The sequence below is a fragment of the Dromiciops gliroides genome, chromosome 4 (assembly GCF_019393635.1).
Source record: "Dromiciops gliroides isolate mDroGli1 chromosome 4, mDroGli1.pri, whole genome shotgun sequence".
Lineage (NCBI taxonomy): Eukaryota > Metazoa > Chordata > Mammalia > Microbiotheria > Microbiotheriidae > Dromiciops > Dromiciops gliroides.
In genome coordinates this window covers 192,078,782-192,105,798 of record NC_057864.1, presented here as the reverse complement: position 1 = coordinate 192,105,798, position 27,017 = coordinate 192,078,782, and the positions used below count along the sequence as shown (strand labels likewise).

General features: G+C 38.3%; 1 protein-coding gene across 1 annotated transcript in view; it reads left to right on the top strand.

Annotated features, from left to right (window-relative positions):
- NSF (N-ethylmaleimide sensitive factor, vesicle fusing ATPase) overlaps positions 1-27,017 on the top strand; it is a 211,359-nt gene that overhangs the window by 73,057 nt on the left and 111,285 nt on the right. The window lies entirely within an intron of this gene.

Genomic DNA, 27,017 nt, shown 5'->3' with positions numbered 1-27,017 from the left:
TTGATATCCCCCACTGAATTATAATTCTATTTTAAATTTACTCTTTACTAAGTCTTAAGATAGTTGCTTTCCTTCTAACTACTGTTTTCTAACCCAACTACTACCTCATCATACCTATTAAGTTAACACTTAGCATGCATCTGAATTAGATAGATTTAATGCAATAGAACAGATGGAAGAGTGCATTTTGGATTTCTGCATTGTGTCATGTATAAGGAAATTCTCTATTAATCATTTGCCTCTTAAAATTCAATTCCTTTGAGTTGAATATGTAAATATGTAAAATACCTTTATTTGTGTTAATCCTATTGTGACAATTTTTATATATAAACATCATATAGTTTCAAGTCAGTGAATAATATTAGAAGAGTTTATAACTCCTATGAACTATTTAAAATATATTACACATAAAACATGGCATATTAATATTATATCTAGTTTTTTCTTCCTTTTCTCCATTTTTTCTTTTTTTAACTTGCTGTTAGTAAATTAACATTTCTTCATCACAGTGGACCCAACATCAATTTTTGAGACCCAAAGTATTTAGGTCATTCAAGTCTTTTTGTTAGCTTCCCTGGCTTATGCTGTATTCAGTGTCTGATATATTACAAACACACACACACACACACACACCTGTTCATTGGGTAAAGGTCAAGTTTGGAATGGATTAAAGGAAACTGACAGGGACCCTCATCACCTGAGCTTTTATTCACTGTTTTTTCCCCATAAACTTCCCCCATCCCCACCCCTTATGAGAGATACAAAAGCTATAAAAAGAGAACTTTGCTTTTGGGGAAGTACCAAACCCCCCCCCCACACACACACACACATTTTCTAGTTTCTTGATTATATTTTTTGGAGACAAAAATAACTCTTAATTAAGTATTTTGTTGATTTAGAGGGACATTGTTTAAATATTGTGTACACGTGTAAGAACAGAGATAAAAAGAATGACCCCAAGTTTCTTCTTCTGTAAAATGAGAGGGTTGGACTGAATAGCCTCTGAAGTCCCTTCCAGCTTTAGATCTATGGTTTTACATAAAAGGCACCTTAATTATTCTTATGAGACTATTTTAAATGGTTTTTTAGAGTTGGATCTTCATGTTGTGATCATGGGAGCGTTAGAGCCTCACAGTTGGGTCAGGGGTGGTAGATAAAATACAGTGGCAGAGTCAGGTGGAAAGGGGATCAGGTTTGGTTTCTCTAATCTCTTCAGCAGTTGCTTCAATTCTTTCAGTACCCATAAAGAATTATTGACTTTGGATTAAATAAAATATTTAACTTGGATATTATTCATTTATCATAGTTTAGATGATATGGAATATTTAATTATCTAGAGACAATTTCCTTATGTGTGCATCTAAGCCTTTAGGTGGTTGGTGAATAGAAACAATGGACTTGGAGTCTGGAAGACTTGAGTTTGAATTCTGCCTCAGACACATAATAACTATGTGTCCCTGGGCAAATCACTTAATCTCTATCTGCCCCGTTTTCTTCTTCTGTGAATTGTGGATAATAACAGCACCTACCTCACTGGGCTTTTGTGAGGATTAACCAAGATAATACATATAAAATCCTTTGCAAATCTTAAAAGCTAAATAAATGTTAACTATCATCATTATCATCATTCATTCATTTATTTAAGCCCTAGAATTCTGTATCTTCTGGTCCTTTTGGTTATTTTACTGCTCATTAGGGTAGCCACTAGAGAATAGGAAAAGAAAGGTAATGGAGGTGAAACTCTATCATTCGAATTGTTCCTTTTCAGCAGCAATAATAAAGTATTTGGTAGTAAAACAGCTTTGAATTATCTTTTTTAAAAGGTTAGAATTTTTTATTTAACCTTTGCCTTCTTAAGTCTCCATATTCAACACAATACTCTTTTATTTGTTGTAGACTTTTATTGGAAGGCTTTGGAATTGGATTGAATTAAATCTCCAGTGTTAGTACCTTGAACTTCTGACTTTCTCTGGATATTATTTTTTTTCACTGTTTTAACCCTGAAGTAGTTAGGCAAAAAGAGCTCTTTTTCATTTTAAGTTGTACTAATGTCTTTGATCTTAGTGTGTCTTAGCCAACAAGAAGAAAAATGTGTTGTCTTTGTGGTTTTAAAAGGTATCCAATTCATACTACCATATTGGCCTGTGAACTAGATCTTACAATAATCTTCTCTTTTTATTAAAAAAAAAACCAGTATATTCTGAGTATGCTAGATATTTCTTGCTTTTTAAGGGCTTATTAGTATTTTTGCTCAGTAGTCCATTGCTGACTTCTTTTTTTTTTTTCTTTGAATCAAACATTTTGGGAAACCAAGTTGATACTGTTTTCTAGAATTCAAAGTGATTACTTTCTGTAATAGGTATCAGAAAGCATAAATTGTTATACTTTATGCAGTTTTGCATTGTGCCAGATATTGTATATACCCATTGCTTTTCTGGTCGGGTGGCTAAAATAACAGCTGGGTTTTCCTTATTCTTGAAAAGTTAATTGGACAGATCAGAATAGTTCATGGACCAAAATAGAAACTGATTAGTCAGATCTCTTCAAGTGAAAGACAGTAATTGAAAAGCAAATGTTAATATTATATACAGTCCTTTTCAGGGAAATATTTTGAATTTTTTGGGACCATTTCATTTATTTTTTTTCTTTGAAAGGGAATTGAGATTTAGTTAATTAGTAGGCAGAAATTATCCCAAGTGAGGTTTTCTGAATAGTCTTCTTTCAATTTAGTTTCCCATTCCATGATGCATTCTCTTCACATTAGTGCTGTCATTATTTTCATGATAATACTATTTTACTTACATATTATATTGTTCTTTACTTTTGCATATTGTTTTACAGTTTTAAGGTATTCTTTGTAATATCTTTTTTTTGGGGGGGGGGTGAGGCATTTGGGTTTAAGTGACTTGCCCGGGGTCACGCAGCTAGTAAGTGTCAAGTGTCTGAGGTCAGATTTGAACTCAGGTCCTCCTGACTCCAGGGCCTGTGCTCTATCCACTGTGCCACCTAGCTGCCCCTTTTGTAATATCTTGATGGTGCAATTGTCCTTGTTTTTCTTTAATGTTAAAATGTATTTGACAATCAGAATGGTCCTGATGAGCAACAGCAGGGCTAAAATGACTTTATTTAGTCATAAAACTACAGAGCTAAAATTAGAATTCGCTTCAATTAGCTTCCTGAAAAAAAAATCAATTTTTTATTCTACTGAGCCATTATCATATTTCCATTTTCTGCACTCAGTTTTTTAGTCACACATTACCTGAATGTGTCCTTTTCAGTAGTTAGGAGCTAGGCCAACCTAGAAAATGCAAGACCATCCTTAGTGGGGTATTGGTTCTAGGGCAAATGTACAATATCCCTCATACCCATTGTTTTTATTCAATTTAAAATGTACACCCAGAGCAGTTCCGAAAGGAAAGGGTAATCATAAACAAGGCCTGAAGCGTAAGCAATGTGTGAAGAAAAAAAGTTGATAGATGAGCTTCAGGTATTTTTTTTTAGTATTAGCTTGAGAGCTACCTTCTTGTCCCTTTTCTCTCTCAGTTGACTGCTCAGCTCCTAGGGTTTGGGAGTCCCCGAAAGAACCAGTGATGGGAAATATTTGAAAGCATCAGGTGGTTAGACCAAAGTTGAACTCTGAACATACCATATACCCACATTGGGATAAGGGAACTTTGTCTTATGAGACAAAGTACAGTCAAGGGTACACTGCTGGGTAGGCATACCAGCTGATTGCTATCCTTAAATATATTTACTTATTAACTGATTATATTCACTTTTTAGTCATAGCACACTTAATGTTCCCAACATTGTACAATAGATCCTGAATTTTAAATTGGGTGGCACACCACTATTGTATTATCATATTGGGGAAAAACTTGTCACTTCAAAAAAAGTGCATTTTTAGACATCTGTGGTACTTTCAATTTTTTTTTAATTTTTTAATAGATTTTGTTTTGGCATGGCAGAAACTTTATAATAAGCCACTTGAGAGTATATTTCTTGAAAAAGTTTGTTGATAACAGATAGGAGGAATGTGTAACTTTGATACCAAGGTATGTTGGCCATTCATTTGATTTGACTAGAGTTTTATTACCTCTACATTTTGGTTTTATTTTACATTGTTGTAGTCATTATATATATTATATTCTTGTCTCAGACTTTTTTTTTTAAGTTTGATTTTTGCATTTTGTTATTAAATCACACTCTTCTTTTTTTTTTCGGGGCATTGAGGGTTAAGTGACTTGCCCAGGGTCACACAGCTAGTAGGTGTCAAGTATCTGAGTCCAGATTTGAACTCAGGTCCTCCTGAATCCAAGACCAGTGCTCTATCCACTGCACCACCTAGCTACCCTGTCATTACCTCTTAATCTTCCTTTCCCCTCACTCCACTTCGTAGAACCTTTTCTCATAACAAAGAAAAAGCCAACCAATCCAGTGATAAAGTCTGATACCACATACCATATTTCAAATAGAGCAATAATTTTAAGACTTTAAATTTAAAATTTTTTTTAAATATTAAAGGAAAAAATATTCCTCTTGTTTAAAGAATAATAGAATTTTTTTTGAGGGGGGAGTGGTAAAGTGTCTTCCACTGGGTTTTGTAGGTAGACTCACAGAAGTTAGAATTGCTTTTATATTAGAAGTCATAGAATTTAGGAAGTGTAGACAGGAATCCAAGATCTTAGAGTATCTTACATTTCTCTCTACTATATCTTTCTTTGACTGTACTGTTGCCCATCCAGGGAGGGAGAACAGGGGCCACATTTTCTCTATTTTGCCCCCCTGTGCCTCTTGAGAACCATGCTCCAGGTATCTTCTGACCTTTACTTCTCTGTCAGGGAAGGTTTTAAAATAGTATCTCTGAGGCCTTTCCCCCTTTGGTTTTTATTTGCATTAAGGAAACAGCATTCCTTATATTAGGAGTGAAAAAGCATCAATTGCTCTGTTGGAGTTGCCAGTTGTGAAGCAGTTGCTCTGTGTGGTGCTGCTGCAAAGGTATTATGTCTTTAGGAGATAAGGAGCTTTTCACAATATGCAGACGTCGTTCATTTATTAAGAATGGTGCAAATCAAATCCAAACGGGGGAAGGGCAATAAGGTTCTGCCGACATAATTTTTGTGTGTGTGCAATTCTTGCTAAGATTAAAGTAAACACTGACACCCTTAAATTGTATTTACACACACCCCCACTCTGGTGGAGAGATTGCAGTTTTAAATGGGGGTTAAGACTTCTAGCCAAACTCCAGGGTCCTTTGAGAGGAACCCTAAGGCTAAAGAGCTTATCTGAAATTTGAAAAAATGAAGCTTTCTGACATTCATCTTTTACTTTGCATTAGTCATAACTTGCTTTTCAGCTGTATTTTCGGTTTTGAATGCCAACATGACATCTGCTTGAGTCTTTCTGTAATTTATTAGGAAAGGAAAAGAAAGCAATTGCTCACTAGTTGGAGCTACTAACTTTTTACTTCTGATTTTCCATTAAGTGCTTGTAGATGGTACCTTTTTAATATGAGGAATGTAATAAATTTGCCAGTTTTAACCCTAGGTTAGGAAGCTTATAAAGATCATTTTTAAAAACTACAAAAAGAAAATGGCTCATGACTGACTGTGTGTGGTTTCCATGAACTCTGGAGAGAGATTTAGAAACAGTCAGGCATATGCCCTCAATATATTACATGGTTGTTTGTGAAGAGCTACCTGCAAAGTGAAATGTATCTTCAATCAGTTTCCCCATTTACTTACACTTAGAGACTTGAACATTTCTTTCAGTAGAAAACATGTATGACTGGTCTTATATCATATGGCTAGATTTCATCAGTATACAGCTGATATTTCTCATCATAAGCACATCTTGGGGAATGTGCCATTTCTAGTTGCAGTACTGTCCAAAACAGAAATCCTGCTGTTTAGGGAGAAGAGCCTCTAATAGAGCAGCAACAGGGCACTGCAAAACCAAAGACTGGATGGTTTACAATAGACTGGTCCTCTACCATGGGCTATCCACAGTCAAAATATAAGTGAAACAATAGGATAGACACTCTGCCAATGCCTTTGATAATGACCTTGTTACTAATAGAAGGCAATTGCTCATCCCTTCGTCATTGTTTAAAAAACAAAATGAATGAATACTATCTTTGCATCTAGTGATCCTTCTCCCTGTCTCCTTACTATAGCTGCTGCAGCGTCTTTAAAGAGCTATCCCTTCCTGTCTCAGTGCAGAGTGCTCAGAATTGTTTACATTCAAACCTTCCAGACACAACTTTGCCTTGAAAGGGGGATAAAGCACTGGATTTGGGAATCAGAAAGTCTTGGATTTAATTCTTGCTTCAGACACTCACTACTTTTATGATCTTGTGTCAGTCACTTAACTTATCTGTACCTCAGTTTCCTCATCTGTAAATTTAGGTGGTGGGACTTTTAAGATCCCTTCCAGTTCTAAATCTATGACCCTATTCAACTTTAATATGGATCTATAAGCAGCTGTGAGTTTATGGGAGAAGATAAGTTAAAGCAAAGTTTCTGTTCTTTGATGAACTTGAACCAAGCCTGTATTTGCTTTAATTTTTTTTTTTTTGCTTGAGTGGTCTAATCTCATATTCCTAAAACTAAAGTGTCAAGTGTTCTCTCAAATTTTCTTCCCCCACTTGGAAAAGTATTTAGGTGATATAAGAGTAAGAGTGTTATGGAGTCTTTAATTACATGTTGAGCAAGCCGGTTTTTGCTTTTAGTTCCTTGGGAAGATTAAAAAAAAAAATGAGAGTTCTCTGTAGAGATAAGAAGAATGCTTTCAACACAATAAGTGTTCCTCATTTGGGGGTAAAAAAGACTCTGAAAGAATTGAGGTCTTGCTAGACTTTTCAGAACCATTTTTGACAGCTCTAATATTGAAAATTTAATATATTTGTTTTATCAATTTAATACAATTACAATTCCATGTGTTAAATTATGAACCTCAAGGTATTTTTCAGCATATCTTGAGTGGAAGATGTCTTTTAAAAAATTATACTCCACTTCTCTAAAGATGAAGCTCCTGTCTCTTCTTTGGAGTCAAATTTGGTCATTCTTATTTAACAGAATTCAGTTTCTTTTTTAAAATAAAGTTTATTGATATTCACTGTTTTTATATTGCCAAATTTCCCCTGGTTTCCCCTCTCTTACCCTTCCTATGGAACCATCTCTTATAACAAAAGGTCATTTTCTTTTTAAAAAAAAAAGGAGAAAAATATTTTTTAGCAAAACTGATCAATACATTGAAAAAAATATATATATTCCTTGCTATGTTTCACACACGTAGACCCTGGCTTTTACAAAGAGCAAGAGATGTTTTCTCATATCTCTTTGGGGTGAAGTTTGATCTTTATAATTTGCCAATTCAGTTTTGATTGTTTTGTGATGGTTGTTCTTTCAGTTTACATTGTTGTTGTCATCATGTATGGTGTTTTCCTGGCTCTGCTCACTTTGCATTACTTCATATAAGTCTTTGCAGGTTTCTCCATATTTATCACATTCATCATTTCTTTAAAAAAATTTTTTTAACATTCATCATTTCTTCCTTTTTCTTTTTTTGGGGGGTGGGGCAATGAGGGTTAAGTGACTTGCCCAGGGTCACACAGCTAGTAAGTGTCAAGTGTCTGAGGCTGAATTTGAATTCAAGTCCTCCTGAAACCAAGGCCAGTACTTTATCCACTGCGCCACCTAGGTGCCCCTACATTCATCATTTCTTAACAACATAGTAATAAACTGTTACATTTATATACCACCATTTGTTTAGCCATTTCCCAATTCATGAGTATCTACTTTGTTTCTAGTTCTTTGTAAATACTAAAAGTGCTTCCATAAACTTTTATCTATGTGTACTCTTTCTTTTTAACCTTAGAATCCTTTGGATATTAAAACTAGCAGTGGGATCTCTGGATCAAAGGTATATAGACATTTTACTCTTAGTGGAAGAATTTTACTGGATTCAGAGACCCATGTTAAGGAGTAGTGGGAGAAAAAGAGGGAAAATAAATTGAGACCAGGATTTTAAAGGACATTGGATGTCCAGGTGTGGAGTTTGGATTTTAAGATGTAGACAGGTAGAGCCTTCCTTCACCAACCAATCTGTCAGTATAGGATGGAATAGTAAGTGGAGTCTTCCTTGAAAGAAGGTGGAACTGGGGGCAGCTAGGTGGCACAATGGATAAAGCACTGGCCCAGGATTCAGGAGGACCTGAGTTCAAATTCGACCTCAGACACTTGACACTTACTAGCTTTGTGACCTTGGGCAAGTCACTTAACCCTCATTTCCCTGCAAAACGAGACAGGGAGGAGGGAGGAAGGGAGGGAGGGAGGGGAAGAGAGAGAGAGAGAGAGAAACTCTAGATAGACTTTTTAAAAGTTAGAACAAGCATGACGTTTAGCAGTAGACCAAGAGTATATTTTCTTGGATTGGCTCCATTCTAGACTGTTACTTCTAGGACTAGCTCAGAATTGAAATGTACTATGGAAGTCACAAGATCATAAATTTAGAGGTGGAAGGGACCTTAATGACCATTTAGTACATACCCTTCATTTTACAGATAAGGATATTGAGACCTAGAGAGGTTAAGACTTGCATTAAGGTCACAGACATGATAAGCAGAAGCACCAATCAGTTTAAACAGTTTTGGTTAAAGTAATTCATTGCTCCAGTCTTTTTCGTTGTTGATTTTTGTTTTTACTGTTGGTTTTGTTTTAAAATGTTTATTTAGCTGGACCTATTGGTACAAGCCTGGAATCCCTGCTACAGGGGAGGCTGCTATTGGTGGATTGTTTGAACAGCCAACCAGGGGTCTGCACTAAGTCCAGCCCTAATATGGTGTGCCTCCTGAGATCGGGGGACTCTTCACTACCTAAAGATGGGTGAACCAGCCCAGGTCAGACATAGGACTGGTCAAAGCTTTCATGTCAATCAGTAGTGGAATCAAGCTGAGTCAGATCTGAGAAATGTTGTGGAGGTAGAAATGACCAGCCGTGTGGGTGAGGGAGATTACAGAGTTAAGCATGACAACCAATTTGTTAATCTGAGTGGCTATTGCACTTACAGTTTGGGTAAGATAAGGAGACCCAGTATCAAAAATTAAAAAATTAAATTTATGTTACTATCTTTTGTTTTCATATCTTAGTATATCCTGTTGTCCTCCCTCACCCAGAGTATTGTTTCTTATAATAAAAAAGAAAGAAGAAAAAAAAAAGCAGTTTAGCATACTAATAACCAGCACATCAACTGAGTTAGTGTACTCCATATTCCAGACCCATAATCTCCCACTTTTACAAAGGTAGGACATAGCTAAGCTTGGTGGTAATTACACAGATTTCAGGTGCGCGTGCACACACACACACGGAGTTGTTTTTTCTATTATATGTCCCAGTATTAATATGGTTACAAAGTGGTTCAGAGAAGTGTATTCATAAATGGATTATGATATTTATAGTTCTTAAAGTTGACAATCTTTACTTCATTCTTTAAAGTTTAAGTTTTAAATATTTTATTGAAAGATCTAAGTTATTTTCATATCTTAAACTTTTGTTTCTGTTAAAACTGCCAGTGCTTAGATTTTTCTTTCTTATACAATCAAATGGATTGTAATCCATTTTGAACAATGTTTGTTGACAAGGTAACCAAGGGGACTCTTAGAAATATTTTTTCTCTATTTGTGAGCTCATACTTTGAGCTGATTTATTTTTACTTTTATCACATTCCATCAGAGAGGAGCTGATAAATGCCCTACTACTTCCATAAATCTTGTCATTTTCTGGTGTGTGATATACTGACTTGGAAAAACAACCAACTCCAGAGACACAATAGGGAATGAGATTTTGGGGGGAGGGGTACAAAAGAAGTAACAGCAAAATCTTTAATAAAATTACCTCACAATTTATACATTATTGAGTTATATTTCATGGTTGAAACAAGACTTTGGAGTTCTATATGATTTCTTTGTGACCAGTCTTTTTTTTTTTTAACTAAAACACTCAAAATAAAAAGATCTGAAAAAAAATTGGGGGGGGGGTGAGGCATTTGGGGTTAAGTGATTTGCCCAGGGTTACACAGCTAGTAAGTGTTAAGTGTCTGAGGTCAGATTTGAACTCAGGTCCTCCTGACTCCAGGGCTGGTGCTCTATCCACTGGGCCACCTAGCTGCCCCTCTAATTTTCTTTAAGATTGAATATAGTATTCTTTAAAGATTGTCAAAGGGTTTAATGTAGATAGCAGTGAATCCCCTCTGGGTAATATTGTTCCAATAGTATATAATTTGACATAGAAAGTTATTGCAGAAGATGGATCTGGGCAAGAATGTTTGAAGACTTTTTTTTTGTAATTTAGAAATTCCCTACCACATACTATTTGTCAAAGAAAGAATACCTTTCTTATCTGGGCAGGTAATTGTTTCATATTGCCTTCCTATCCCAAATTGAGAGACAGTTTGATGTGTTGGAAAGAATGCTGCATTTGGAACCAGAGGATCTAGTTTCAAATCCTGACTGCCACCTTTGTGAGCTTGGGCATTCTAGGCCTCAAGTTGCTTGTTTGGGAAGTGAGGAGATATATACTATGATCACTAGTGTACCTTGTAGTTCTAAACATAATATTCTTGATTGAAAATTGATATCTAGTTACATACTATACAAATGAAGATCAAACATTTATAAATGCATAGACTTGAATTCAATACTTCGTTGTAGAAATCTAACCTGATTTCTGTCTTTCATTAGTCATGAATCAAGTGATTACTAAGTGCCTGTCATATTCCGCACGCTGAGAATAGAAGTCCTTGCCCTTAAGGAGCTTTCATTCTTTTGGGACAAATGACCTGCCTGCCTGTTTGTCTAGCTGTCTGTCTATCTCAGTTTAAAACTACAAGGTGATTTTGGGGTTGCTAGGAGCTGAGGGAAAAAAAATCATGTAAAAGGTGAGGCTTGAGCTCACTTTTGAAGGAAACAAGTGATTCTGAAAAGAGAAGTACTCTAAGGAGTATATTGCAGGTGCGTAGGACAACCAGTAGTAGAAGGACATGGCTCTAGGATATGGATGGAGTGTTATGTGTGAGGAGTAGTAATAAAGCCAGGTTGTCTGTACCACAGAGATTATGAAGGATAATGATGCAGAGTAAGCCTGGAAAGGTAGATTGAAGCCAACTTGTGAAGGGCTTTGGATGTCAATTAGGAGTTTGTATTTTGTCTTAAGAGGCAATAGGGAATCCTTGGAGTTTATTGAGTTTAGAGGAGTGTGGTAGACAGATCTGCACTTTAAGAAAATCATGTTGGCAGTTAGGTGGAAGATACATTGCTGTGGAGGAACTTGTAGCAAGTGGTCTAGGCTGGAGCTGATCAGACACTGAACCAGGGTGGGAACCAGGGTGGTAGCTGTGTGAGTAGAGAGATGAGTCATATGTGAGAAATAATGTGGAGGTAGAAATGACCAGATATGTGGGTGAGGAAGAATATAGAATTAAGCATGAGACCCATGTTGTGAATCTGAAGGGCTAGAAGGATGGTGCTGCAGTGGACAGAAATGGGATGAGTTTTGGAGGAAAGGCTCTGGCTCTGATAGGTGAACTTTCACCTTATATTGTCAGGTCCCAAGCCACCATGAAACTTCCCAGCAAGCTCTTCCTCATGGTTCTGTGGGTACACTTCTCCCTACCTTTCCATAACCCTTTATGTGTTGTTTTCCCTCATTAGAGGACTGATTCTTTTACTTGCTGGTATGTGTATTCCCAGTGCTTAGCATAATCCCTGGCACATAGTAAGTATTTTATGAATACTCTGTCTGTCTGTCGGTCTGTCCGTCTATGGTCCCCACCACCAAAGAGTCCCTTGCCCCATTTATTCTTCTACTACTTACATTCTCAATTCTCAGTCTTGGGTCGTATCTCTTTTCTTTATTTCTTCTCCTCAACTGCTAAAGATTAGTGAAGTCGGTCAGTCACAGAATCATGCTGACTGGGTCCAAGACTGCTGCATAGTCATCCTCTTGTTTATCTCTGATTGACCATCACATTCCATGGGGCAGCTTTTCTAAAACTTCTCACCCTTCCTCAAGTACCAATGCAATCTCTACCCCCCCACCTCTCTTACAACGTGACCTGGTTTATCATAAGCTCCCTCATATCTCCTACTCCATACCTCAAATCCTTCTTTGTCTATTCCTTCTTCCTTTGTTCTAGTCTCAGAAGATGAAGTAGACTTTCTGCTTTCCAATGCTAGCCCTTTTATTTGTGCTTTTGATCCTGTCTCCTCTGCATTCATTCCTTCTCTCATCTTCACTATGTTCCTCTCTATCGACTCCTTCCCCATTGCTTGTATTCATTCAGTCAGCAAACATTTATTAAGTGCTTACTAAGCCCTAGGCATAAAAGAAAAGGGGGGGGGGGGAAACACTCCCTTCCCTATACTTAAAATACTTTCACTTAAGTATCCCCAGGAGGTGTTGCTCTATATTTCCCCTTCCTTTCACTGCTAAACTCCTTAGAAGAGTTGTCTACATCCTCTACCCTTTGTAATCTGACTGCTGACCCTATTACTCAAGTGTAATTGTTTTCTCTAAAATTGCTAATGTTGTCTTAATTGATAAACCCAATTCCCTTTTCTTAGTCCTTAATCCCTCTTAACATTTCTGCCACTTTTGACACCTTTGATCTGTTGCTCCTGGTGAACTCTCTTCTCCCCCGTCTTCTGTGACTTTATTCTCTCCTGCCTTTTCTCCTACCTCTTTGGCTCTTTCCAGTCTCCTTTGCTGCTTTATCACCTATTTCTCATCCCCTAAGTGGAGATATTTCCCCGAGGCTCAGTCCTGCTCCTTCATCTTTTTACTTTTTATACTCCCCCTCGGTGATCCTGTCTGGACTTAGTGAGTGGGTAGAGTTGGATTCAGAGGCAGGCAGATCAGGTTTTGAAGCCCAGTTTCGTGACTTTGGGCAGGCTTCTTAACCTTTTTCAATCTCAGTTTCCTCATTATAAAAATGGATAGTAATGGTGACTAGGTCACAGGATTATTGTGAGGATCAAGTGAGAAAAAGAATGTAATGTACTTTTCCTGCATCTTTCTAAGCTTCACTTGCACTTTATTTTTGGTTTTGCAGGGCAATGAGGGGTAAGTGACTAGCCCAGGGTCACACAGCTAGTTAAGTGTCAAGTGTCTGAGGCCTTATTTGAACTCAGGTCCTCCTGAATCCAAGCCCAGTGCTTTATCCACTGCGCCACCTAGCTGCCCCTGTAATATACTTTTCAAGCCTTAAAGGCTTCTAGAAATGTGAATTGTTTTCTGCTCCCATGAGTTCATTCTTGCCTGTGACCACTCCTGCAGCCCACTGAATGTCTTCTTGACGTGATTCTTTCCCTATCCTGTGCTTCAGACCTGCTCACTTTTAGGTTCCCATCTATATTCTTTGAGTTCAGTACTCTTCTGTCTTCCATGTGAAGCTGAATCCTGGGTGATACTTTTGCCTATGTGTGCTGGCTAATTTGTTTCCCCTCTTTCCTCCCTCTTATCCCATCCCAACCTTTCCCAAATTGAAACTGAACACCCTAACAGAGACCTCTGTCACCATCAATGAAAATCCCTTTCTTGGTTTCCATTAACCCTATCATCTCCTTTTACTTGCCATATCCTCTTTCTTTTTCCCTTATGAAGACTATCAACTCAAAGAGGAGAGAAATATATTGTGCCCTCAAGTTATTCAGTTTCCTAACAAAAAATGTCCAGGCCTCTAGAGATGCTTTGGAGATTTCTTTTGAGCATATAATTTGTTGACATGTTATTCTGCAGAAGTAGGTAACAGCTACATTCAGCAGGCATTGTGTCAGGAAGACCATGCTACTGTGTTGTTTTTTTTATGTGAAGTCTACACAGGTCTACCTTACCATACACCATAATTGTCGGGGAAATTTTTAAGTCCAACAGAAGAACAAAAACAACAAAGTTTCCAGGCTGAAGCAAATAGGTTTATTGAGAGAGGGTTAGTCCACCAACAAAGCCAATAGGTTTATTGAGTTTTAGTCTCCCAATAAAGCCGGTCATCCAGGCTTTGGACCTGAAATACCCACAGTTACAAAATCCATGGGTTTATATACCCTTCCAAAAGTTACTCTTATACAACATTTTGTTAATCTTGATTTGTTGTGCTTCTAAAACTAAAACATATTCTTAGGAAATATGAGGAACTACCTAAATGACCATAAATGTCAGCATTATGATGACAATAGGGTGGGTCATTGTCAGGCCACTGGTCAGCAGCGTGAACACCTTGAGAAAAGTATGTCACTCGTGGTTACTAAAATATAGCATTGCTGACTACTATATCTTGTGATATTGCTTAATGCTTGACATTGGAAAGTTAGACAGAAGAGAGACTTAACCTTTTGACCTTATATAATTGTAAAAAAATAATATCTAAATATAATAAATCACAATTTTCCAGTTAATATATTGATTATTATCTTAAATCAATTATAACTATGGTGAATCAATTATAACTATGGTGAATCTCTTACAACTAAGGGATGGGGAAAATCTCACTCACATAATGATCCCATTCTTCTGGGAGGTAACAGAATTTCTCCCAAATGTAAAGCATTTTGCGGAACATGGGATATAATGGGACTGCCTTGGGTTATATTGATTCATCCTCCAAGTTAAGAGACTCATCTTTATAAAATCAGCAGTCCAGAGTTCTTTTTCCTTTTTCCCTGCTGTTACATTCTTCTATTTCCCTACTTCTTGACATTGATTGTTTTAAACCTCTTTCTCTCAGTATATTTTTCTTTCTGGTTTCATTTCTGTATTATTTATTCCAATTTATGTAAGAGTCCTTCATTGGGTTAGATGATCTTTAAGATTTCTTTTGCTCTAAAAGTCTATGACATTTCCTAATAAGCCAGAGTGTGATAATGTTAGCCAGCCAAGCATATTGGAGAATGAATATGATATTGTCAGTTCTAGAATAACCCAAAACAAAATAAATTTTAAAAAAATAGAATAACCCAAAGCATATACAAATTAAATGACTTGCTCACAGTTACACAGATAATGTCAGAGGTGAGTTTGAAATCCAGGTCTTGCTGATTCCAAATGTAGCTCTCTTCCTATTACACCATGTTGCCTCTAACAGCTTTAACATCATCTTTGTAAAATATGAGAAGTTATATCCTTGGGGTGGGGATACTTCCTTAGAAAGTGGGAGCAAAGACTTGGCTCTCTGCATGCTATTGGTCACGCACTTTTTTGTTTTTGTTTTGTTTTGTTTTTGCGGGGCAATGGGGGTTAAGTGACTTGCCCAGGGTCACACAGCTAGTAAGTGTCAAGTGTCTGAGGTCGGATTTGAACTCAGGTACTCCTGAATCCAAGGCTGGTGCTTTATACACTGTGTCACCTAGCTGCCCTGATCATGAACTTTTTGCTATCTTCCCCTGTGTTCAAACCTTCCCCTCCCCACCCCAATCCCTAACAGGGTATATATATTTTTAAATATCTTTGCAGAAAGGAGCATTCATTTTCTCTACCTTTGTAACTAAACCCAAAAAGGCCATCTAAATAGGTGCCTCCACTTTCTCTCTTCCCATTCTCTTCTTAACCTTTAAAATTCTAGCTTTCAGTCTCCTGCCACTGAAACTGCTCTCTCCAAAGTTACCAGTGATCTCTTACTTGCCAAATCCAGTGTCCTTTCTTCAATCCTCATTCTCCTGGACCTTTCCACAGCCTTTGACACTGTCGATTGTTTCTTCTTCCTTGAAACTTTATTCTCTCTATCTTTTTGGAAGACCAATCTCTCCTGCTTCTCTGCCTACTAGTCTTATCACTCCTCTGTCTCCTTTGTTGGCTCCTCATTCGGATTACATTCTCTAACAAGAAATGTTGCTTGGGGTTGTCCTGGAGCTTCTTCTCTACTCCCTCTATTGTTGTTTGTCCTTAGTTGAAGAGGACCATGATATTGGGGTGATGCCATAACTTGCAGTGTATTGGATTTAAGTGAGGGAGGGTTGTGCAAGGTCATCAACCTCAGTCTCTCCTCCATCTGAGTCCAGTAGCAAGATACAGATCAGGATGACTGGAGATGACCCTGGATATTTAAGGCAATTGGAGTTGTGACTTGCCCAGGGTCACACAGCTGGTAAGGTGAGATTTGAATTCATCTTCCTAGCTTCAGGCCCAGTGCTCTATCCACTCTGCCACCTAGCTGCCTCTATACTTCGCTCTCTGTCTTTCTCTGTCTCTGTCTCTGTCTCTGTCTGTCTGTCTGTCTGTCTGTCTGTCTGTCTCTCTCTCTCTCCCCTGCTTCTTCACCCTTTCCCTCTATACCAGGGCTTCTTAAACTTTTCCTACTTGCCACCTCTTTTCACCCAAGAAATTTTTACACTACCCTGGATATATAGGTATTTAAAATAAGTATACATAACCTTTTCCTGTTGCCAAATTTTTCATGACTCCCACATTCAGTTACACAACCCCATATAGTGTGCAACCCACAGTTTAAGAAGCTGGGCTCTATAGTACTTCTGTCAATGATCTCATCAGCTTACATTGATTTAATTGCCATCCCTATGTTGATGATTCTCAGATCTTCCTATACTGCCCCAATTTCTCTGCTGACATTCTTACATCTCTACCTGACTTTCAGACATTTCAAACTGTATATCCAGGAGACATTTTACGCTCAATATGACTAAAACAGAATTCATTATTTTTCTCCCTAACCACCCCCCCCCCCCCGCCCCGGTTTTGCTATTACTATAGAAGGTAACACCATCCTACCAGTCCTTCAGGTTCACAAACTAGGAGTTATCCTGGATTTCTCACTACCAAGAGGTACTCCCCATTTCCAATCTCCAATCTGTTGCCAAGGCCTGTTGATTTCACCTTTGCAACAGCTCTCTAATGTGGCCCCTTGTCTCTTCTTATCCGGCTACTACTCTAGTGCAGGCTTTCATCATCTTGTGACTAGACTATTGCAGTTACCTGTGGGTCACCCTGCCTCAGATCTGTCCTCACTCCAATCCATCCTTCATTCAGCCACTAACTTTCTTAAAGCACAGGTCCAGTCACGTCAACCCCTACTCAGTAAATTGTAATGGTTCCCTATTGATACCAGGAGCAAATACAAATGTTCTGTTTGGTGTCTAAAGCCTTTCACAACCCTCTCCTGTCTTTCTAGTCTTCTTTCTGGGTGTATCATGAACAAGATACTCCATCTCTTAACTAGGGTCATTTTTTCTGACCTCCCGAATGCCTGGAATGCTTTCCCTCATCTACTCTGCCTACTGACCTTCCTAGCTTCTTTTAAGTACCAACTAAAATGCTATATTTTACTGAAAGCCTTCCCCAACCCCTAGTGCCTTCCCTTTGTTAATTATTTCCTATTTATCCTATATATAGCTTGCTTTGTATACATTTGTTTACATGTTGTCTCCTCCATTAGATTATAAATTTCCTTGAGGGCAGAGACTGTCTTTTGCCTCTTTTTATAGCCCCAGTTCTTAGCACAATGCCTGGCACATAGAACTTGCAGATATGGTAGCTAATTCCATAGCACACCAAATTTTATAGGCTTTTTATTGTATATTTGAGCTTTTGATCTCATCTTTTTTTCTATCCCCTATTTCTTTTCTTTTTTTTCCTATCCCCTATTTCTCAGAATGTTTAGGTTTTTCTTAATTGGTTCCTTTTCTTTTGACTAACTATACTTAGACATTCCATGTAGTGAACTCAGCACACATTTATTAAGTACTTAACTACGTGCAAGGCACTGTACTAGGAGGTGAGGATATAAAGACCAAAGCCAAAGTATTGTTTTAGCTTAAATTCTACTCTACTGAGAAAACTTTACTTCAATATAACCGTCCTTTTAAGTTGCTGTATATCATTTATCTCCTACACTTCATGGTTAAACTTCTTAGTCATCTACATTCCCTGGACTCATCTTTCTCAGCATTTTCTCCTTAATCACTTTCTAGTTTGCCTTCCATTCTCACTAGTTTTTAAAAAAAGAACCCTCAGCAATGAGCTCCTTTTAAAGAAATCTCTTGGTTTTTTCTCTTTTGACTTCCCAGCTCCATTTGATTCTCTTGGCTATTCCCTTCCTTTGAAACTCTTTTCATTCTTGATTTATTTCACTCTTCTGATTGATTGATTGGAGGCCCGGAGAGCAGAGGGATAAATTCCTCCCAAAGCTTTCCTTTATAAGGGCTCAGAGCTTTCCAGATAATTTTCCATCAGTGGCAAAGTTGGGTTTCAACTACCCAAACATCATCCTCCCATGTCCTGTGATGAGTAACCACACCCTCCCCCCACTCCCAGTCCTCTCCATTTCAGTTGTCTTTTCTGTATTGTCTTCCCTTGTTAGATTATAATCCCTTTGAGGGAAGGAACTATCTTTTTCTTATTTGTTGCCCCAGCACTAAGCACAATGCCTGGCATGTATTAGGTGCTTAATAAATGTTTATTGACTATTTTTCTTCTATGTTTTTCTCTCATTTCATATCCCTATTTCTTTGCTGACTCTTCTCTTTCTTTAGGGCTCAGGGCTTGGTACTCTTCTCTTTGTTCTTAACACTGTCATTGAGCATTTTTCCTCTTCATATGGTTTCAATTACTATCAAAAAATAATTACTGAAATCTACATCTTCACTCTTCATCTCCTCTAGTTAAGTATTTAACATCATTCAACTAATAATTATTGTTGACTTCCTATATGTATGCTTCATATTAACGGTTCTATTTTTTATTAGGTTGTAGCTCTAGATTTCTCCATTATCTTTAATTAGATATTCTTGTATATTTAAAACAATCAATTTGTCCTAAATTTATATCATTCTGTTCAATGAGTATTTATTAAACCTATCATCCCTTACTATTCCTTTCCAGTTACCCTCAGCGGTGTATACCAATTTGATCCCTAAAATTAAAGCCGCCTGTTGATTTTCAACTCTTGTGTGTTATGTCCCCCATCCCCAATTCCCTGTTAGTTCTTTTTATACGATGCCTTGATTCCTTTCCATTTCGTCGTGCTTATACCTTATGCCTAGAGTATGACAGCAACCTTCTTATTCTTCCACTCAATTCACCACGCCATGGTTATTGAGTGACCACTCTATACACAAAACCAATTCATTTGTATGAATGATTATTAAAGAAATAGAAACGCATACAGTCCTTGTCCTCAAGCAAGTTACCATTTATATTTGTAAAAATATGTATAAGAAGCTTTAGGAATACTTAACAAACTAACTTTATCAAATAGGGTTGTTGTAGAGAAAGTCTTTTGCAGACCATAAAGTGATATAGAAATGTAGGTTGTTATATAAATACTGAGATGATACTAAAATCTTAGTCTGCCGTTTAGGAAGTTTTCTTAGATGGGTTTTGAGGAGAAAAAAGAAGAAACATGAATTGGCCAAAAAAAAAAAAAAGTAAGTGGACTTTCAAGGTAGGAGGTATAAAAGGTAAACCAGATTTGTATTGGGAAGTAAACAAAATTGTGGGAAGGAAGCAAAAAGGAAAGAAAGGGAAAATTTCAGACCTTTAAAGTTCTGAAATTTTAAAAGATACATGCTGCCAGGTGGCAGCAAGGCAGGACCTGCTATAGTAGATGCGTGATGTTTGTCGTCAAGAATTTCTCAAATACCAGGCAACACCCTAGGAGGGAGTGTAAAGGGTGGGAGCATCAGCAAAGATTAGTTTGGAGAGTTGGTACACATACCCCATCTTTAGTTCTAGACTATCTAATGAAATGATCTATATTAAATCTCAACAGTATTCCTTGGATATAGACCAGTCAGGTGACACATACCCTTATACAGCTGTTTGGGCAGGTGGGAAATTCATAAGACAATCCTTGGTGCTCAGGGCATCAGGAACTTTTTCACTATCTTACTACAACATAAAATGCTCCTGGCATTTTAAAGTTGGAGTTCCTGCAAGTCCCTACTAGACAAAATGGTGCCTAGAGGCTGGTGATAAAAGACCTGTCTGCTCAAGTGGGGTAGAGTTGTGATCTTGGTCTCTCCTATTTCCTTTCCTTGTAGACTGATCAAGAAGGAGGATAATACTTATGCTAGGCTTGAGCTCAGAAAGCTAACAGTTTTTGTCAGTGTTTCAAAACAGAGAAAGACTACCTATTTGATGAGTTGATGGAAGTCATCCTTTAGAGCAGGGATGAATAAGTCAAGTCTCAGGACCAAATCCAGCCCACCCTCCCATTTTTGTTCACTTAGGTTTTTGTAATTTAAAATATGATAAGACTGTTTGAAAACATAAAAACCATTCTTAGCTCTTGAGGCTATATAAAAACAGGTGGGTAGGGGGCAGCTAGGTGGCGCAGTGGATAGAGCACTGGCCCTGGATTCAGGAGTACCTGAGTTCAAATCCAGCCTCAGACACTTGACACTTACTAGCTGTGTGACCCTGGGAAAGTCACTCAACCCTCATTGCCCTGCCAAAAAAAAACCAAAAACCAAAAAAACCAGGTGGGTAGCCTGTCATGATTTGCTGTTCCCTGGTCTAGACCCTGAGTTCTCAGGTAGAACAGAAGAGATTTATAAAGACTCTTGAGTACATATAAAATATGATGAGTCTGTAAAGGATACAAAAATGTGAGAGTGGGGTGGGCCTCATAAAGACAATAGTCAGAGACTTTATCAGGAACAAAATTAAGAATAACCTAGAGCAGTTGGAATAAGTCATCCTCTCAAGTAGGGAATTGGCATTGAAAAGACTACCTTGGATTATGATGGCACTTTGTGCAGGTGCATGCATTACATAAAGCTCAGTATTCAAATCCATTTTTGCACATACATCTGTAGGGAAAACTATAAGTCTGTTTTGTTTGAATATGTCTTGACTTGTCAGTAGCCTTTTGATAGGCTTTCTCATCTGTGAACATGGTGGATCTGTCTGCATTTCATCTGGTAGCTGTGCTTGGGATTCCCCTTTAAGCATCAGTCATCATTCAAATTCCACTTCACACTTATCCTACCTAGCTCATGTTGTCCACAAAACGAATTTAGCACTCCTTATTCTGACACTAATTTGACAGAGATCACTTCTAATTTATTATCATCCTGCTCATTCTTACATGAAATTAATGTTTGCCCCAATTTTTTCCTTTTGGATGCCTGAAAGTTGACTGACAAATTTTTCTGAATAGAACTGCCCTAGATAACATCTCTTATGAAAACAGAGCAGATTTAATGTTTTTCTCCCAAGAAGAAGAGCTTAACAAATGCAAACTTGTTACTGTTTTTTATATTTCTTTGAAAGATTGCAAATAAAAAAGCATTATACTTTTTTACTGTAGACATGGGACAGTCTTATCTATTAAATATTTAAAGCACAAGATCACACTTATCCGAAGCACTGGAATGTAGTAAATGTTAAAATAGGTCGACTTTCTCCAGAGGTGAAGCATTTCACATCATTATAGTGGATTAAATCCCTTTACATATAGAGGATTAGACCCTCTGAATTTGAAGGTGTGTATAGGGCATGTTAATTAAAGCCTTTCATAATTCTCATTCTAGTGATTGTATCCCCTAGGTGTCTAAATGGTTAGAGTCAGTTCTGCTATAACTCGATAGATGGATTCCCGGAAAGCTTGCACTATGCAAAGTCATGCAATAAAAACCTCAGTGCCTTTAGGAAAAATGAGGCTGGGGACACAACACTCAAAAACTGCATCAGTGAGTGACACATTAAACAAAGGAAGTTAATAAAAAATAGTAGCACAATTTTCTTTATGTCAAATAGTTAAGAAATAGATAAATATTACACTAAGTATTGTCAGTTCCATGGCCACCAGCCCTTTACAGCATTGGGTTTCTGCTTGTTCTGCATCCCAAGTCCCACAAGCTGGGCTGGCAAAGTATTAGGCAAGTTGGCAGGCCCCAAACTCCAGCCCGAGGTTGAGATACCAGGGAGGAAAAGTAGAGGGTCGGTTAGTTCTCCACACACACCTCCTCCTCCACCAGAAGGTACACAATAAATATGCTTGTTTACTTTAACAAACGCCTGAAGTTTGCTTGTAGAAGTGGGGATTGGAAAGGTTGCAGCTTGTGTGTTATTGTGAAGTGGTGCAGTTTTCTGCTTTCTCATTGTTTCTCACATAAGAAATCACACACAAGCCAACTCAAAATTCACATTATGCTAAAAATGTTCTCTAATATATCAATTTTTTCCATAAAAGTATTTTATTATTTTCCAGTCACATGTAGAGATAGTTTTCAACATTTGTTTTTATAAGTTTTTCTAGTTTCAAATTTTTCTCCCTTCCTCCCCCTTCCCCAAGACTGCAAGTAATCTAGTATAGGTTATATATGTACAATCACATTAAACGTATTTCTGCATTAGTCGTGCTGTGAAAGAAGAATCAGAGCAAAAAGGAAAAACCTCGAAAAACTAAAATAAAAAATTAGAAATAGTATGGTTTATTCTGCATCTAGATTCCATAGTTCTTTTTTTTCTTTTTCTTTTTCTTTTCTTTTCTTTTTTTTTGGTGGGGCAATGAGGGTTAAATGACTTTCCTAGGGTCACACAGCTAGTAAGTGTCAAGTGTCTGAGGCCAGATTTGAACTCAGGTACTCCTGAATCCAGGGCTGGTGCTTTATCCACTGTGCCACCTAGCTGCGCCCCCCCCCCCCCCAATAGTTCTTTTTTTCTGGTTTTGGAGAACATTTTCCATCATGAGTCCTTTGGAACTATCTTGAGCCATTGTATTGCTGAGAAGACATATCAGTTTTATTGGGACAAATTCCTATTTTCAAAAAAGCATTATAGTAGAACTGACTTCATTTTTCTTTTTAAGATAGGAGGATTTATGCCACGTCAGAGAGAGGAAGATAGAAGTGTGTTTTTTTAATTATTTGGGGGATAAGCTGGGTTTTCTAAATTATTTGCTACTTATATATTAATAACTATTTATATAATAATGGCTATTACACCCATTTTGGCAGCAAATATTTGTTATTAAAGTATTGACTGCGTGGCATTTAACACAAGCAGAAAAACTCCAGCGCCATGTCTCTGAGAGAGAGAGAGCACATGGCTTACAAACAGGGTTCAGAAGCCCAACGTTACCTATTGTGTTCTAAGGGGAGAGCGCTTACCATGGACAGTTTTCCCAAGCCTAGAGTTCCATCCAAGATGACAACCACCTCAAGCCCCTCATGGATTGAGGCTTTTATCCTCTTTTAATAGAAGCTGGTCACTATACAGTGATCAAAACTAATTGGCTAGGATCATTCAATTCCATTGGTTGACGTGACTTGAGGGTGGTCCAAATTACAATGAGCTCCACCAGATGACCTCATGGCCTAACAGGAGAGACCCCCTGAGGGGCAAAGACAAAGTCCAGATAGGTGTGGTATAATCCCATCAGTTCACTGAACTAGACAAAAAGAGTCTATCTCCATTCCTTGAATCCTTCCTGAACAGAAATTTCCTCTTAAGAATTGACCTCTCTGAAGTGGAGGTAGGGGGTGGGTTCCCCCAAAATGTTTATTATTAAAAATTATTTTCTTACAGAAGGAAGGAGAAATGGTATATAGTACCTGTTTTCCTTATTCTACGGAGGCATAGGATAGCCTGTGGTGATGTGGAATAGCAGGTATAATTTTAGAGAATAAAATCACACAGGCGGGTAGCTCCTCTAGAAAGAGATGAACATATTATGTCATAGACAAATGCCAACAAAATAGGATACATCCTCTATGAAAATACTTTATGGCCTTTTGTTCATACTTTGGCATGATAATAAAATTTCCCAGTGTATCTGGGAGGAGAAAGAATTTGAGAAAAAAGTCCATCAATAATTTGTTTTTGTTTTTGTGAGGCAATTGGGGTTAAGTGACTTGCCCAGTGTCACACAGCTAGTAAGTGTCAAGTGTCTGAGGCTGGATTTGAACTCAGGTCCTCTGGAATCCAGGGCTGGTGCTCTATCCACTGCATCACCTAGCTGCCCCTCCATCAATAATATTAACGTGGGGATCACAGAGAAGTTCAGATTAGTTCCCACAAAGTGCCCACTGTGAGAGTGAGCTCCTAAATGAAAGTTCCAATAGAATATTAGCTCCTTGAGGGCAGAGATTGTTTTGTTTTTGTTATTGTATTCCCAGCAGCCAGAGCAGTGCCTTACCATGTAGTAGGTATTTAATAAATGTTTGTTGTAGGACATGGATTGATTTGGGGGGAGGGGCGTGGCTTAATAAAATTCATCTTAAAAAGTGGTATTTTTTATTCTCCTGAGACTTGATGAGGTGACATGATAGCTGTCATCAATCATTCGAAGGGCTGTCCTGGGGAAGAGGAGTTCAATTTGTTCTTTTTGGCCCCAGAGAGCTGAGCTAGGAATGGTGGGTCATTGCAAAGAGACCAGTTTAGGTAACATGTCAGTGAACACTTCTTCACTTCTAGAGGTGGCCAAGAACAGGAAGGACTTCCCAGGGAGGCAGGCTGGGGAGGCATGAAGCTACATGACACTGTGCGGGTTTGTCATTTCTAGGAATTCTCTTTGGGCATGAGCTGGAGTAGGTCACTGAGGTCCCTTCCAACTCTAAAATTCTGTGATTCCGTGATATTAACATGATTTCTCTGATTTTTTTTTTGTGATGCAGTATTTATTAGTTAGCACTCAACTATCTGGCATCTGATCACAAATAATTGTTTTTTGGTCCCATTGAATTTCACACAATGTAGCTATAGAGGTGAAAAACCTTATTATAATCAAGTGTTTGGGGTATTCTACTTCCTGAGAGAGCCCAAGAGAGGCCGGCGTTATAATAAATTTTTCTGGTGAGCATTGTTACTTAATTTTTCAATTTATATCACCATGGTTTTATTACATTGTTTAGTCAGTCAGCCAAAAGGCATTTATTAAGGACCTGTTACATAACAATCATTGTGCTAGGTATTATGGATATAGAACCAAAACCTAGTCTCTGCTATCAAGGAGCTTACATTATGATGCAGGAGAACATATTCATGGGGGTGAAGGAATGGCGACACTAACAACTGTGGTCTCTTGAAGGAAGAAGAAGTGGCATTTGATCCTGAGCCTTGAAAGTGTACTAGGGATTTCCAAAAGCAGTGGCAAGGAAGGAGAGCATTCCAGGCCTAGAGGGAAACCTGTACAGATATATGGGACAGGAGGTAGTGTCACATGTGGGGGGAATAGCAAGGAGGACAGTTTGGCTGAAATGTTTGTCTTTCGTTCTCGAAGAGGACCATGACATCAGGAAGGTGATGTCATGACTTTCAAGTGAACTGGACTTAATCAAGACATGGCTGTGCAACGTCACCAGCCTCACTCTGTGCCCCAGAGCCATTTGGGTCTAGTGGTAAGATGTAGATCAGGATGACTGAAGATGGCCCAGGATGCAGTGGGAGACCTTGGCCTTTTTAAGCTAAGGTCATTCCCAGCTATCACTTTGTCTGAGGCCACACCCATTCAATGATTAAAGCTAGGTAAGAAATGAGGCAAAGAACGGCCTCTTTTACCTTCTCCCCCACTCCCCCCCCCAAAATCAGCCTGAGAGGGGAAGACCCTCAGAACAGAAACAGTTGCTATTTACACTCACTCTGAGCCATGTGAGCCCAAACAATGACTAAGTGAGACTTGGGCTGGGATCTATTGTTGGCTAATCAATAAAAACCAGAGTGATTTGGGTTTAAGGCATGGTCTTTAAAGAAGAAATCAAACCCTTAAACCCCAAGGTACCTTGTGAGGTTTCATTGATTGAAATTTATATTCCTTTGGGCAGAGTACCTGAAGGTAAGAGTATGATTCCCTATGTGGACAGAGGGAGATGAGGGAGGAAGGGAGGAAGGAAGGTAGAAGGGAGGAAAGAAGGCAGGAAAAAAAGGAGGAAGGGAGGGAGAGAGCTGTGTTGCCCAACTGGAACTAGCTGATTGGGTCCCAAGTGGGGCAGTTCCTACTACCCACAGATTATTGTTTGTCTTTTGTTCTCGAAGAGGACCAGAAATCAAGGGGTGATATTGTGACTTGCAAGTGAATTGGATTTAAGTGAGACAGATCTGTGCAAAGTCATCAGCCTCACTCTCTCCTCCAGACTCATCAGAGTCCTGTGGCAAGACATAGGTCAACATGACTGGAGATGGCCCCGTGGCTGGAATGTAAAGTGTATAAGAGAGTAATGTGTAATTTAGTCATTCTGGAAAGATAGCCTGGAGCCAGATTGGGAAGGGCTTTAGATGCCAAACAGAAGAGTTTAGATTTTATCCTGAATACAGTAGGGAGCCACTGAAATTATTTGAGCAAGGGAATGACAAAGTGATATTTGAGCTTTTGGAATATCATTTTGGCATGAATTGGGTTCAGGGAGTCCAATCAAAAGGCTATTGTGGTTCAGGTGAACAGTGTTAAAGGCCTCAACTAGAGTGGTGGCTATGTGAGTAGAAAGAAAGGTATATTTGTTCCATGAAAATAGAATCACCAAGTACTTGTAGAAGTAGAATCACCAAGACTTGGCAATCGTGGGGTCAATGAGAGAAGGAATCATGAGTGGTTTCTAATGTAGGTTACAAACCTGGATGACTAGAGAATGATCATTTCCTCAATAGAAATAGGGAAGTTGGATGGAACTTAAAGGGAAAGATCATGAGGTTGGTGTTGGACTTGTGTTTGAGATATCTGGTGCACCACTGGAAATGTGGGACGGAATGGAGCCCAACAAGGAGATAATCTGTGTATAGTAGAAAGTCATCCACATGGACATGAAAGTTGAATCCTTAGGAGCTGTTGATTTCACACAGGGTATAGAGAGAAGAGGGTGCAGGACAAAGCCTGGGGGTTCCCTCAAGCATAGGGCATGGGGTGGGGATGATTATCCTGGAAAGGAGATCAAGAAGGATCAGTCAGAGAGGTGAGAGGAAAATGAGGCCCACGTGGCCATGAAAATCCAGGGAAGAGGGACTATCTAGCAACACCACTGGATGCTGCATAGAAGTCAAGAAAGATGAGTTAGAGGGGGAGTAACTAGAGGACAG